The sequence below is a fragment of the Trachypithecus francoisi genome, unplaced genomic scaffold (genome assembly GCF_009764315.1).
Source record: "Trachypithecus francoisi isolate TF-2019V2 unplaced genomic scaffold, Tfra_2.0 Lachesis_group18, whole genome shotgun sequence".
Lineage (NCBI taxonomy): Eukaryota > Metazoa > Chordata > Mammalia > Primates > Cercopithecidae > Trachypithecus > Trachypithecus francoisi.
In genome coordinates, this window is record NW_022681463.1 from 29,998,165 (window position 1) to 30,010,893 (window position 12,729).

Here is a 12,729-nt window from a genome sequence, read left to right on the forward strand (position 1 = left end):
TCACTGCACAGAAAGCCTCAGACAGAAAGCCCTCGCTCTTTTATTGACTTGAAGGTGGTGTCAAGGGAAAAGGGAGAGGAAAGGGTTAGGTGTGAATAAATACTGAGTACTGAGTCAAAGAGAGGAAAAGCATTTCCAAGGTCCCCAGTAAGGAGTAGTCTTGACAGAAACACTTTAGAGAATACCTTAGTTCATTTGGACTGCCATAACAAAATACCGTAGACTAGGTAGATAATAAACAACAGAAACTTATTACCACAGCTCTGGAGGCTGGAAAGTCCAAGATCAAGGCACCAAAAGATGCAGTGTCTGTTGAGGGCTCGCTTTCTGTTTCATACCTGACATCTTTTCACCAGGTCCTCACACAGCAGAAAGGATGAGAGAGCTCTCCAGTCTCTCTTTCATAAGGTCACTAATTCCATTCATGAGCGCTCCACCCTTATGACCCAATGGTACATAAATGTTATATCCATAACATAGGCTGACAATTGATTCTATGCTTTGACCTTAATCATTTTTCTATGGCCTTCATCATAATTTAATGCCTGTGGGAAAAATGTAAAGTTAAATAATGTTATTAATGTGATTAATAATGTAAAATTGTGAGTATATGTGTATACACACACCCCAGTTTTTACTCTCTACTTAAATGACACATCTTACTAACACTAGCATGGGCTAGATTTAAAAAAAAATAGATGTCTTTTGACAATTTGAAGTTTAGCCCACTTTTAGTAAGAGAGCCTTCCTAGGTGAGCCTTCCAAGCCTTGCTTCTGTTGTCATAGAATGGGGTTACGTTTCCATTACTTTATTTTGAACCACACATTGCTGTTTTTTAAAAAGCAGAAAGTAACCCCAATCAATGCAAGTTTTCAACACCAATGGGAGTCACTGAATAAAGTGAATAAAGGAGGCAAAGAGATTTGACACAGTTTAATTATTCCCGTGGCATGGCTTCATAATTGTATTGGATGTTATAGTAAACAAAACTCATAAAGATCACTTTATCAACTATCATGGTAAGTGTTATTCACCAAAATATAATAAGTAGTTCTAGTTATGCAAATAGGTACTTGTAGCATGAAAGAAAGCTCCCAATGACAGCATCACTCATGGATTTTAAATAGGTGTTTTATTTCAAACAATTTAGATGAAAATCAAAGTGATGTGCCCTAGAAAAGTTGTTAAAAATTCAAAAAGTGACCCCATTCATGACAAAGATGCTGAAACTGAATATATATACATATATATCTAAATCAAATAACTTTTTTCATAAAATGTAACTTAAAAGTTTTATTTCTAAAAACAAAATATAGTGCCATATGTAGCATGTCATTTTAAGTGTGTATTCTTCAATTTAAAAATTAAAGGCAAGTCACAATTCAACTATACATATTATATAAATGTTATATATTAAAAGTGATAAAAAATGGGGGATTTTCTTTTATTCAGAGTTGTCTCATATATTTCATGGTGATTGAAAAAAAGAAAAAAAAAAAACTTCAGCCAAATGAAATTTAAAAGAGTTTCATTGAGTAATGAACAGTTCATAAATGTAGCAGCCTCCCGAACCAGAGTATGCTCAGAGACGCTAGCACAGCCACATGGTAAAAGAAGATTTATGAACAGAAAAAGGAAAATGATGTACAGAGAACGGAAGTGAGGTACAGAAACAGCCAAATTGGTTACAGGTCAGTATTTGCCTCATTTTAACATGGTTTGAACAGCTGGTTACATTTGATCGACCAAAACTCGAGGCTTGGTACAAATGTGGACTACAGTCTTTTTACACATCTACTTGTTATATTTCAGGATGCACAGATGAACCTTTAGTCCAAACTTCAAATATGAGGGGAGGGAGCTTTAGGCTAAACTTGATTTAGCAATGTTATATATCGTGTTATCATTTCTGTATAGAACTTTATACTTTGAGCCTAATTTGAAACCACTAAGTGAAATGACAAAGACCCCACTATGTTAAGGAAAACCTTAAAGCTCCATTTTATCAAAATAGATGCAATACACTTATCAATTTTATTCTTAGAAGAAAATGTTCTATCACAAAAGCAATGCCTATTTAGAACATGTTTTGAATTTGTTAAGAAAAGGCACCTTAGTTTGTACAAAGTGATACTAACTCATTTATTCATGTCCTTGTGTCTTTGGCACAAGAGATAAAAGCTTGTTAGTGTTATTTATACAAGTTTTGAAATGAAGAAGAAAAAGGAATCCCTGTTGCTATATTTTTTTTCTGCTTTCCTACTTTTGGCTGAGCCTCCTGTAAATAAATTACCTCATGTAATGCCTTGTGCAAACAGATTTAAAGAGTTCTTTTTACTTTTGATATTACAGGTAAGAACTTCCATAGGACATTTTCTTTTTAATCCCTTCCTGTATCTTCCTGTATGATTTTTCTTGTCACAGGATCTTCACCGATATCTGTGGTCTGGCCAGGAGGTCCAGCAGAACTACTAGCTTCTTTGGAGGCTGATGTTATTGAAGCTGCTTTTCCAATTGCCAGCAAATGATATAAATTGTAGGAGACTGAAAAGGTCACCTCTGGAACAGTCCTACTTAAATTAGCTCAAATCATCACTAACCTGCAGCTACAGAAAGAATCTGAAGCCCAGGCCGCAGGAGTGGTCATGCCAGCTGACAGCGGGCTGGTGCCTCAACCCCACATTAGTTTTCATCTGGAAAACAAAATCAAAGCACAATTGTGGCTAAAACTCACTTAGATATACTTTTGAAATGTAAAGGGTTTTTTTCCTGATGTCTTGTTTCTTTAAAAGATATAGCTATCTGTTTTTTGATCACTTCAGTATGTCTATATTTTACATAAAATATATTTGGTTACATTAAATCTCTTATTTTAAAATAGGACTTAAGTTTATTAACATATATAATATGCATACATATATATTCATAAATGTAGAATGTAGTAGAAACATAAAGAGTATCATTCCATTGTAGTTTCCTTGAATGCAATTTGTCAAAATGCAAGTCTAAATGCAATGACTTTCTGTTTAATTTATAATACCTAGGACCATACAGAATCACTTAGTGTTTGTTTCTGAGTCAAGCTGCTTGACTATAAAGGTCAACTCTCCTTGGGCAAATTGCTCAACCTCTCAGTACCCACATTGACACGAATATAAAAAGAGCATAATAATACTTAGCTCAGAGGTACCTAACAGCCAGTACAGCCAACTGCCCTTGCTACTCTATTTGATGGGGTCCTGTAAGCTTCCTGCTAGGCAGGATATCAACTCTTTAATTGCTAGAACACGCTGAGGTACAGGAAAATGCCTGGAAGAAGCTGGTATGGCCAGGGTAGAAGTGGAGTGTATAGTGGAGCAAAAGTATTTCAAAAGTTTATTACCAGGTGTGAGCCGTATGGAGCATACTTGCAAAATATTGACCTTGTTTGTGAGCATGGATTAAGTTAGTATGCAGTTAATATGCATTAAACTTTAGATAGCACCAGGCATATAATTTCTCAAAAAACTCTTTTAGAAGTATATGCTCAAAATGTTACAGTATAAAGACTTAGAGGCCTGAAAGATACATTGGGAAATTAATGTGGGAGGTTTTGCTGTCTCTAAGGAAGCCCCGAGTGTTCCACAGGCATTTAAATTTTATTCAGTTGTTAAGAGCAGATTACAAGACTAAAAATTCCTTCTAAAAAGGTGGATTGATGGAGACATGGCCATTAAATAACGTTTCTAAAGAAATTGCAAAAACTGAAATAAGATGTACATACACCAAATCCCAAAACAAATACTGTTGATTAAGTTTGTGATGATGTCTTTATTAGTAGTAAGTTCAGACCAAGTCAGCAATTTGGTAGTTCATGAAATGCAATGGTTGTTGTCTTTATTCATGCTTAACAGAGAAAAGCAACAGTGCAATATAGTAGAGTTTAAAAGCCTTTGGACTTCTTTGCACTGCTCATCTGATTAGATTGGGCCAAATCATGCGAATCCCCTTTTTGATTGATTCAAAGTCAACTGATGAGGGATATGAATTACATCTGCAACATCCCTTCACCTTTGCTATGAAATGTTGTTAATGTGAGAATGGTTACCCCATCACATTCACAGATTTTGTTCTCCCCTCAGGGGAAGTAATTATACACAGTGAGTAGTACCCCAGAGGGCAAGATTCTTGAGTCCATGTTTGAATCCTGCCCATCACAAGAGTGTTTAGATAATCCAGAAAGTAGTGACATATTATGAACACAATCGCTGAAAATTATTTATCATCCCTCCAAGTGGTATTATTCAATGGCTATTTAGAGAAATGTATGTTTTTATGTAGAATGATATGTTCAAGTTATTTAACCTACATGCATAAATATTTCATGCAAAATGTGACTTTTAAAATATTAATTAGAATTTTTTTTCTATTATCTTTGCTCTTATTCTACATAGCCATATTTTGTGGACTAAAGAAATTCACTGATAATAATTATAAAAGTACAGGATGAGAGAAATAAAAGCTGAATTCTGTGTTTCAGGGAAACAGAGGATACTTGTCAACATTTATTATACTTACAAGAAAACTGTCCGTCTTTATAACAAACATTTTCAAAATCCTTTCGGCACATCTATCTGAACAATAAGATTTGGGCCCTTTTCAACAGCAAAATAATCAAAGAGAGCAAAAACAAATGCTTTTGGAAAACATAAGAAGAAAATATCTTTCTTTTTTTGCATTTGTTTGATGGAAAGTTTATTTCTGGCCTAAGGCAATGTTTAATTTAGCCTTAATATATTTATGTGAAAAATCTCCCATGTAATGTTGAAGCTTAAATTATTATGGATTAAGACTATATGTTTTTACAAAATGAACATTTAGTAAAATAGTTAAATGCCCTGTCAGGTTTTCAAAAACTAAAGCTGAATTTCCAATAGTATTTCTATTTCCAAAGCTTATCATTACTATATTCAAAATACATTTTATTAATTGATACTTGATCCACATTTTACTTCACTTTTTGCTGTCGCGGGACAAGAGCATAAGGCACAGTAGAAGCCCTCTTCTTTGAAAATTGCACTGGTATGTTATTTGTATTGGCTGATATTTCTGTCAGCCAATTGGAGCATTTATGATTGCTGCTGTTATTGAAATTTTGCTCTGAATTTTTCCTTTTCAGAGACAAGAAACCTCAAGGTTTCCTCTAGAGGAGGAAACAATAACAATAGTCCTATCTTCTTAGGAAAATATATGTAAAATTGCCTAGTTACCTAGCCTACCATATGCATAAACCTCATGTTTGTGAAATTGTGTTGATCAGATAGCATTAAGAGTTGGGCTGCTTTTGGATAAATATTGGTAAAACATATAAGGCTTTAAATAATTATTGTCTACTACTTCATATTATATAGGAATATTCATACTACTAACATATGCAACATTTTAAATTAAAAATTTATTAAATGTTCAAATTTTCTAGAGTTGATTAGTCTAGGTTTTTTTAACTCAAACCACAGAAATGTATTTAGTCCCTATTGTATGTACCATCACGGTGGCAAATTGGAAAGAATATTTTCTACTCTACTGTCAGAGAGAATAGGTTTCAATTCAGTCTCTCTCATTAATTAGGTGAACCTAGGTCAATACATGTTTTCAACTCTATGAGTTTCAGATGTCTTATGTGATAATATAAAATTCTGATATTTAACTAACAGACAAATTAACCAGGTTAATCAGGTTATTTTTTTTTTTTTACCATAAATGCGGTAACTACCTGGAACATTTTTCCTTTCTTACCTCATCTCATTTTTCTGACTAACTCCGATTAGTCATAATTCAGCTGTCAGTTTACATATCAACTCTTGTAGAAAACCTTCCTCTGCATTACCTTCACCTCATCCCTCCTTAGACAGATTAGCTGCCCCTGCTCTTTCCCCTTTGATTAGTCTTGCCTATAATCATAGCCCTATCATTGCCTTTCTCTTCCTGTTCTATCTCTAGCTCCTAGAAGGCTGTCAGGCAATGAAAACATACACTTATGTAAATTACACTTATACATTGTATTTAGTCCTAATAGTACGACCCAGTTCTTTGATAATCTTAGTGAGTTTAAGTGATTTTTCTGGATTGTTTATTTGAATGTTAATCCCATGAAGCTACAGCCTTTATACATTTGTGTAATGTTAAATATACTTGATAAAAAGGCAGGTACACAATAATTATTTCTGAAAAATTCATTAACAGTAAATAGCAACAATAGAGTACTTACAGAGTGGTCAGCATATAATTATTTACAAATATTAATGTCATCAAACATTCCCCTACTTCTCACATATCTGAAGTCTTAAATTGCTTTTCGTAATTGACTTAGTACTTGAGCCATTGATACCTTGGATTTATAAACACCACATATACAAAAAGGGCTGACTAAAAATAAAATGCTCTATTTAACTAGTAACGTAAATAAATCACTGACCCACCTTTAGATAGCATAGATCTTGACATAGATCTATGTGGCACAGAAATTGGAGAAGCTAAAACTAAGGCTCTAATTTGCAAGGTGGTTACAGATAAACATTCACACACACAAATTTTAGGAAGGAGATCTAAATTGCACAAAAGCATAGAAAAATTATAATAAAATTAAAATAATTACATAAATATAAAAAACACATATAGGTAAAAACTTAAAAATACAATAATAGAAATTATACCAACTGATTTTATGTTTGAAAATACTATAAAATGGTTTTAAATGGATCCATAGTGAAATTACATAAGCACACCATTTCTAAAGAAATAGTCAATAAATATTATATGGTTGTGATTACTTGCATATCCCCTTTTGTGAAAAATAAAGCTATCTGATTTCAAACTTGAATTGCTAACATACTTATAATTTTGTATGTGTTCATATTACAAATTAACACAAGAAAATTAATATAACGCATTCGCAGATTCATTAAAGTACCTTTCAGAATGAGGTTATTTTTACTTACTTTCAAGTTTTTTGTTTCATATGTAGTGTAAGCTCTGCATGTGGGAAACATTTTTAAGTGTAACTCATGGGAACAATCTTATTCTAGGATCCTCTATGGAAAACTATTGTTAATATACATAACATGAGAACGGCCTAGTTTCCAGGAGTTTCTCAAAACTCCAGATAAATATACATTGGATCTCAGCCTAAAATCCTTGGCAACTTTTATTGCCCACAGCTTACAGATACAGTTGCTTGGATGAATGAAATACTTTCAATAGTAACTATCGTGAAAGGAACAAATAGTTCCATAAAGAGTTGGACACAATTTCTATTCTATTATAGAACAGAGTTTTAACTAAACCAAAAAATAAACAAACATCTTCAAAGGTTTATTATGTTGGTGCTAAACTCTAAAATGGTTCCTCATTTCAAATAATTGCTCTATTTTTGTCTTAACTTGATTTTTCATATTCTGCACAAGAAAACATTTCTTGGTTTGGCAACCTGAATTTAAACATTATTTTTTTCCACTTATCTTGATTAATAAAAGGAGAATAATGTTGAGGAAGAAAAACAAATCTTAATATTCTTTACAGAAAACATGGTAAATGTATTCTAAAATAATGGCAACTTTGAAGAAGGTATGATTTCTATAAGACAGAATGCTATAGTAGAATAATGACATCCTCTCCAAAATTCATGTTGAAACCTAATTCCCAGTACAACAATATTAAGTGATAAGGCCAATAAGAGGTGATTATGTCTTGATGGCTATGCCCTCATGAATAGGATTAGTACTTTAATAAAAGGGCTGGAGGTAAAAGAGAGTACTATTTTGTTCTTCCACCTTCTGTCATACAAAGACACAGCAACAAGGTTCCATATTGGAAGTTGAGAGTAGCCCTCACCAATGTCTGTACCTTGATCTTTGACTTCCTAGCCTCCACAACTATAAGAAATAACTTTTTCTTATTTAGAAATTATACAGTATGTGATATTTTCTTATAGCAGGAAAAATAAACTAAAAAACATACAGTCATGCATTGCTTAATGATGAGAGTACATGCACTGTTAGGTTATTCCATCATTGTGCAAGCATCATAGAGTGTATTTACACCAACTGAAATGGGATAGCCTACTACACACCTAGATTTGTGTGGTATAACCTATTGCTTGTTATATTTAGATGACATAGCCCACTATACACCTAGATTGTGTGGTAAAACCTATTGCTTATAGGCTACAAACTTGTACAGTATGTTATTGTACTGAATATAGTAAGCAACTATAACACAAATAACTAGGTGATAGGAATTTTCCAGTTCCATCATAATCTTATGAGTATATGCAGTCTGTATTTTACATAAATGTCATTTTGCTGTGTATGACTGTATTTAAGTTTCTAGCCCAGTTATAAGACATAAATTAGGACATAAAAGAAGTTTGAATCCTAACTAATATGAAAACTGAAAAGTAAATTCACTTACAGTTTCTAATAAAGTGTGTGATTATACTATCTTTACATAAAATGCATATTATGTAACTTATGTCCTCTATCTTTTTATAATCTTGTACTTTTTAATGATAAAATTTTTGTAAACTATTTTAATGTATCTTTGTTTCTCAATTCTGGGAGGAAGTCAGTGCACCACCAATTAGCTCACTGTAAAAATTTCAATTCATAGAAAATTGCAGGCAATGATCAAGGAAGTGTTCTGTTCCTTCAATTGTTTTGCTTGATCTCAAAGTCATTAACTGGGTCAAAGGTCTAAATGTAATTGGTTGTAATTTAGTGAATAGAATTATATATTTCTTTGGATCAAAGATTATTATATTGATGTCAAAGATCACTAAACTCTATCCAGAATTAGTTTAATGTGAATCTAAAGAGGGATGTAGTCAAAGAGCTTAGGCTAGAGAAGAATATTCTGAAATAGGTCTAACCTCTGAAATTCCCTAGCTTTAAAGGAACAAGCTGTGCACAGCAAAGAAAAAAAAAAGAATTTTAAGTACTTTTTTATTTTTTTAACACTTAGAAGAGTAGTGAAGGTTTGGTAAAGTATTGGCAGATGGTCTCATTACATAAAATGGTTGCTAAGGAGTGTCATCACTGATAAAATGCAGTATGCTATCCACATTCAAAGTAGTGAATTACAGAAACACAAATCTGCATTATTGCTGTTCTGGTGGTTGTGATGGTTTTACTATAAATTCTGCCATTCCTGTGAAATCATATCTTATATATGAATATTACACAATAGAAAGTTCTAAAGCAAACTCCTATCCATTATAGGAAAGAAATATTAAAGCTTTATTTATTCTTGGTTGGCGTACAATATTTCATACATAGAGACAGAATATACGTAGCACAAATGAAGAGTTTTTGGCACCTCCTCCAAATATGATGAAGAAAGGCAGCTCAACTTTAGAATTCAGGCCAAGACACTCCCTCTTATGCTTAAGGAGCCAATTGCTCATGGAGAAGCCTTCCTATCCCCAGTGGTGTGGGACTGCATTTTGTAGATATGTTCTAGGAAAAAGATTTTTATGCTTAAATGACCTCCTCTGATGATTCAAGAACAAATCAAACTTCAACAAGCCATCTTTTGATTCCATTTATTTGGACAAATTGAAAATCCAAGGGGTACAGCTGTTAAAAATTTCCTGAGATAATATTTAGAATGATATCAGTTGAATTCCTCCTACAAGAGTATAAGCAAGGATATTTCAGAGGCAGGAAGAAAAGATTCTTCATCCTCCCTAGTGTAAGTTTGCTATCTATATGCCTAGATGCAGCCTGACACTTGAGCTCTAATTTATAAACTGGATGGCAGTTTGTGGGCCAACATTATTGTTTGGTCTGGGGAGGCATATGGAGTCAAGTGGCATTGACCTAGCCAGGTGAAGTGAGTATCAGTGTCTCATTAAACATTACTTAGAGTGATGTGAAAGAAATAAGGACTTGGTCAAATAAAAGGGACACATTGTAAATAGTGCTTTTTTAAAAAATGATGAAATCAAAGTTGTAGGGTGTGTTTGTGTATGTGTACATAAGTGCATGTTCAAGCCTCTTTTTAATATTAGATATAGATCTAAATCTTTGAAACACTGGTGTAGAGAAGTCTAGAGAATAAGATTCTGTAATTTCTCTTCCTCATTAATATTCCATTAACGCCCTCTTAAAGTCATATATGTACCTCTTGAGGCAAGTTATCCAATCTTGATGTGATACAGTTTCTTCAATTACAAAATTAGTTAGTACTCATAGAGTTGTTATTTGGATTAAATGTGTTAATATTTCCAAAGTGGCTGGCTCATAATAGGCATTATATTTTTCTTTTCTTTAAAATATAAAATAAAATTTAAAAAACTATAATAAAGAAAATCAGAAAGTGTTCCTCAGAAGATTTAGAAAAACTTGCTCATTTTTCTAGATAGTAATTGTTCTGAATTATGCCAGATTTAAATTTCATGTATGCTTTCCTTAACATATCTGTAATAAGGTCAGATAGATATGAGTTAATCTACTTTAGTTTAAGAAATCTTCACAATATGGAAGATAAAAAGGATAAATATTTATAGCTGTCATCAGAAAATGACTCTGACTTCTACACTGGCAAAATAGATGATTATAATGCAAAATTTAGATTCTACATATAAAATGGAATAATTTGACCTTTGGAAATAATTTATTCTGCCAATGATATTAATAATAAAATTTCATTCTATACTGCTTTACTTTCATACAAAAAATATATCAACCATACTTAAACATGGTTGTTCTCCTATGGGAATGTAATATTATGAGTCCTTGCCAGAATTTGAGGTAATTGAATCATATTTAAAGTTTGAAGGCTAAGAACTAAAGGAAATACAACTTAAAACTCAATTGAGATGAATAATAAAAAAGTCATTGAAATGCATGTGAACCTAAAACCAGTGAATTTCACACCACCCAAATTAGGTTATCTCTCAGGAAACTAATGATTGTTTGTGACATCTTAAAAACGAATGTTGGAATGAAAAATCCTATAATAAAAATATGAGGCCGGGCGCGGTGGCTCAAGCCTGTAATCCCAGCACTTTGGGAGGCCGAGACGGGCGGATCACGAGGTCAGGAGATCGAGACCATCCTGGCTAACATGGTGAAACCCCGTCTCTACTAAAAATACAAAAAACTAGCCGGGCGACGTGGCGGGCGCCTGTAGTCCAGCTACTCGGGAGGCTGAGGCAGGAGAATGGCGTGAACCGGGAGGCGGAGCTTGCAGTGAGCTGAGATCCGGCCACTGCACTCCAGCCTGGGCGGCAGAGCGAGACTCCGCCCCAAAAAAAAAAAAAAAAAAAAAAAAAAAAAAAAAAAAAAAAAAAAAAAAAAATAAAAATATGTTTATATTTAGCCATGTAAAAAGGTTTTAAATATTTTTCTAGTTATTTCTGAACAGACACAAAATTAAGACACATCTGCGAAACAGTATATGGAACTACCTAGAATTCAAATGATACATTGACTGTGTTTAAATTAATCACAATGATGATTTAGGCAGAAATGTTATTGTTTTCCATTTAAAATTAATTTTGCAACATTTGTAATATGTACAGTCATTTTTCAAATGTATACGACTAGGGGATACAATACAAAAATAAATAAATAAACAAAATCCCCAACATGTAAAAAAAAACCTCTTTCTTTCAAAGGGTAAAATGACATTACACATCACAGTTATTTATTGGCTGAAGTGGTTTCCCTTGCCCTGAACTACTTTTGCCTATCTCATGTGAACATCCGGGTGACAATGACATTTAAGTGAGAGTCCATGTGCATTCATTACTGTGTATGGAGAGAAAGGTTACATTTGGTAAAACTAACCTCTTTGCAGTCTCAGTAACAGAAGAACAATTTACACATCAAAGAGTGAGCTACCCAGATAGACTGAGAGCTTTTCAATAGACCTTTGAAAAAGAAGAAGAAAGAAGAAGTGATCTAATCCTCTAAAGCAACGTGAACTCTAGACTGATCTTAACTCTAAACGGTCTCTCTACAGGATAAAATAACTTTATCATTATCATTTTTTAAAATATGGAGATTTGGGATTATGTATAATGATTTACTCTCACATACCTGAAAACAAAATGGTGTTTCTTATTTGGCAGTAGCAAACGTTCACATTGAAAAGATGACTTGACATTCACATTGAAAATTCCCACTTCCTCTGTGACAGCTGGATATCTGAGATCTCGTGGTCATGCTACAATTATGGAGGAATGAACAAAACAAACCGAGATCAGAATGACTTCCCTGGTGAAGTACAGGATATAAGCCATTTTCTGTTTGAACTAGCTCTTTGCCCTCTATCTATGAATTCCAGTTCATCAGTGGAATATTATGAATCAATATTTGTGTCTGTAAATTTTGTTTTTTACTTTTTTCTTCTCGAGTAACCTCACACAAAGAAGAGTTTACAAATAAAAGGTAGCATTTTCTTCATTGAGATGCTCTAAGTGAAAGTAATTGAGACAAAATAAATTGGAAGAAAATACTTTACATGAAGCTGTGCGTTCAAGTGCCAAATCAAAAGTTATGTAACCTTGCTATTTCATTTTATTCTTCTGCAAAATGAAGTTAATACTATCTTCCTTACTTGCCTCATAGCATCTGGGTAAGGTAAAAAGAGATGATAGATAGGTGAAAGCATTTGACAGAGTATAAGCCTATACACATTTCTCATGATCACCATGCCTTTGTCAGTTTTCTGCTTTTCTCTCTCTA

The 12,729-nt window shown here is 33.1% G+C and overlaps 1 long non-coding RNA gene across 1 annotated transcript; it reads right to left on the reverse strand.

The window, feature by feature from the left end:
• Window positions 1–258: 258 nt before the first annotated feature.
• On the reverse strand, window positions 259–12,210 carry LOC117063401. The gene is made up of 3 exons (XR_004428905.1): window positions 12,082–12,210; window positions 2,602–2,694; window positions 259–545 (listed from the first exon to the last, which is right to left on the reverse strand). It is a non-coding gene; the product is annotated as an uncharacterized LOC117063401 (long non-coding RNA).
• Window positions 12,211–12,729: the final 519 nt, after the last annotated feature.